Raw genomic sequence first — 3,685 nt, 5'->3', positions numbered from 1 at the left:
AGTTGGGTCTCTGCTATTGTTCATGCTCTGATCTTCGTTGTTCTCCTTATGCTCTTTCTCATCATTCTTCATCCTCATATATATGTTTGAATTCTTCAACATGAAGATAAGTTGGGTCTCTGCTATTGTTCATGCTCTGATCTTCGTTGTTCTCCTTATGCTCTTTCTCATCATTCTTCATCCTCATATATATGTTTGAATTCTTTAACATGAAGAACAGTTGGGTTTCTGCTATTGTTAATGCTCTTATCTTCGTTGTTCTCCTTATGCTCTTTCTCATCATTCTTCGTCATCATATATATGTTTGATTTTATGTTTCTAGAAGTTAGGTATTTGAGGTTTACTATGTGGGTTTCTTTAAAGGAAATAAGTATTTCATTTTGAGTAGTTTTTTATTATTTATTTATTATTATTATTATTTTTTTTTTGGGAAGATTGGTTTTGAGTTCTTGAGTTTGTTATAAAAAAGACGTTTTGGAAGTTAGTTCAATTGGTTGTTTAAATTTCATGGAAAAATAGTGATTAGATCGGGAAGAGATATATATATATATATATATATATATATCTCTTCCCGATCTAATCACTATTTTTCCATGAAATTTAAACAACCAATTGAACTAACTTCCAAAACGTCTTTTTTATAACAAACTCAAGAACTCAAAACCAATCTTCCCAAAAAAAAAATAATAATAATAATAAATAAATAATAAAAAACTACTCAAAATGAAATACTTATTTCCTTTAAAGAAACCCACATAGTAAACCTCAAATCCCTAACTTCTAGAAACATAAAATCAAACATATATATGATGACGAAGAATGATGAGAAAGAGCATAAGGAGAACAACGAAGATAAGAGCATTAACAATAGCAGAAACCCAACTGTTCTTCATGTTAAAGAATTCAAACATATATATGAGGATGAAGAATGATGAGAAAGAGCATAAGGAGAACATCAAAGATCAGAGCATGAACAATAGCAGAGACCCAACTGGTCTTCATGTTGAAGAATTCAACAGGTCTGTGTCTTCCAGGCATCTGAAATATCACACCTGGACTCAGAAATCCAAACATGGCTGAAGCGATAATAGGGGCCACCCAATCCTTCATTACTTAGCTGAAAACTCTTTAACGAGCTTAGGAGTTATGGAAGAATATGAACAAGAAAGTTTGTAATACAAAGAATATCAAGGAGATGAGTGTTAAAATAGTGTCTAGCTAGTTTTGGGAGATTTATATAGCTACCATTTAATTCCTATGTATTAGCTTATCAACCAAGCAAACTTCAATCTTTATGTATAGATCACCTAAACTGTGTTGAAGATGGAAGAATCGGGTGGTACATCTGTTATTGAAATGTTATTACATAGGAATTTAGGATTTTTTTCGAATGACCGGAACTTTTTAAAAAGTTATTTGTAAAGTTGTGGTGGATAAATTAGCTTTTACAAAGCTATTGTGAAAATTATAAATAAATTAAAAAAAAACAAACAGTAGTTTTATTATAGTCACCAGTCACCACACTTTCAATGTTCATACTGAAAAAAGCAGTTTGCCCTCACAAAAATTTATAGAAAGTGGCAAGATATCAGTTCCCCAAATAGAGCTACAGAGGTGGTTTAAAACACAAAGTAGTCAGAAAGCTATCTCAAAGAGATCCTTAATACAGGTAGTTTAGTCAAGAGCCCATAGAAGTATTAATTTAGTCCCATTTTTTTTCTAATAAAGTGTTAAAATTATCCCCATTTATTTATATGAGATGATTTTTAGTCACATAATTCACAAATCTGTCAAATCAGTCTCTGGATTAGTTTAATGGGCCTAACATAATCTTTATTAGATATTAATTCAACCCATATTAAAACAATCAGAGTACTAAATTGACATATTTATAAATTATGGGACTAAAATAGCATCCTGCAAAAAATCATTAAATAATATCTAAACCATTTAAAGAAATGATTATTTATAAAAAAAATTGGCTAATTTAATATTTTTATAAATCCTAAACACTTTACTCTAAATATCAAATTTTGATTTATTTCTCATAAACTATATTGTGAAATAAATATAAGGAGCCAAAAAAATCAAACCTTTTTCCTACGTGCTTATCGAATAGGAATCTTTGAAAGGTGATGAGAAGATGACAATCATGTAGAAGGAATCTGCTTTTTTCCAAGCTTTAGAGATGGAATATGTTCTATCTGTCGTAATTAATTATTTCTGGTCATGTTATTTATAATTAAGCATTACAACTAAATTAACTCGTGTTAGATTTTGTTAGGAGTTTAGTTGTGATCGAATATGTCCGGTCGAAAAAGTTGTAATGATAATAGGAAAATCTACCGTTAAATCCAGATTTGTCCTATGAAGAATCTATCGTTGAATCCAGATTTGTCCTATGAAGCATGCCCAAGGAATAGGATCTGGAAGAAGAGACGTAGAGAAGGGGAAGAGAGAGCGGGAGAGAATACACAGCAACTTGCCTCGCAGGGGCGAACTGGGATATTCCTGAGCTCTTATGACCTATGTTATATCTTGAAAGTAGAAGTTAGTATAAAGGGGTACTAAAAACCCATCATACATAATCCGATCCTCGTATATATAGAAGATAGAGGGTTAAGAAATAAAAATTACATGTTTTACCCTTGTTTTAGAGTGGTTTTACTGGGTATTCTGGTCTTTTTGCATGCTTGGACCTTTGGCTCGCCAGGTTCTCGGGTCGGTCGAATGAGTTGGTTTTAGTCGGCATTTGAATAAGAGGTCGATCGATTCTTGAGTGAGGTGGTTCATCAGCTTTTAGGCGGCGTGTCGGCTCTCCTAATTATTATTCCTTAGTGATCTATGGTGATCTTTTGGGGAGCTGTTGAGAGAGATTTGTGTGGATACTTGTTAAGGTACATGTTGGAGGTACTCGACCTTTGTCCGATCATTTCCTTGGAAGGGATTGACGTGGTACCTTGATGGCTTGGGAGGTCTTTTGGTCGTCTGTATGACCTTCGATCGGTCGGTTATCAGTTTGTTAGGTTCGTGAGACCTTATAATTTTCTTCTAGGATTATCTTGTCACGTTCCCTTTGATTTGGATTGTTTGATTATGTAGAGATTCATGATGACCATTTTATGTGTACATTTACACAAGTAACACACAATTCTTATGTATTTATATTTCTCACACCTGAACTTTCATATTTACATACACTTTAAACCTATGCATGAAATGAATATTTTACTTTTAAAAAGTATTAATGGTGCTATTATTGATATGATATTAAAGATCTGAGGGTTATGTGAGCGAATATCAGAGTTCAAATGTGAGATATGTAAATACATAAGTATTCTTACACTGACGTAAGCATTTTGTTGTGTAAAATATCTCATAATGTAAAAATGGGGAAATCCGATAAGAAAGTAGAAGACGATCCAATTTGTCGATGACATCCAATCTTATGATTAATTCAATTGGAAAAAAAAAAAAAAAAAATCTAAAATTATTTATTAAAATCATAAAATCTAAATATGTTTCTACTGCTTTGAAGCCCCTAGCTTTAGTTGGTTGGCCTTGGTTACCTTGGACTTAGTTGCTCGACCTCTATCGCTCACCTTCTTGACACTAATAGTAGCATTCCGTCATCTAACATATTGTTTTAAACAATATTGCTCGTGACATCATATATATATATATA

Source organism: Phalaenopsis equestris, unplaced genomic scaffold, assembly GCF_001263595.1.
Source record: "Phalaenopsis equestris unplaced genomic scaffold, ASM126359v1 Scaffold000915, whole genome shotgun sequence".
In the NCBI taxonomy this organism is placed as follows: Eukaryota; Viridiplantae; Streptophyta; class Magnoliopsida; order Asparagales; family Orchidaceae; genus Phalaenopsis; species Phalaenopsis equestris.
Note: the sequence above shows the minus strand (reverse complement) of the source record.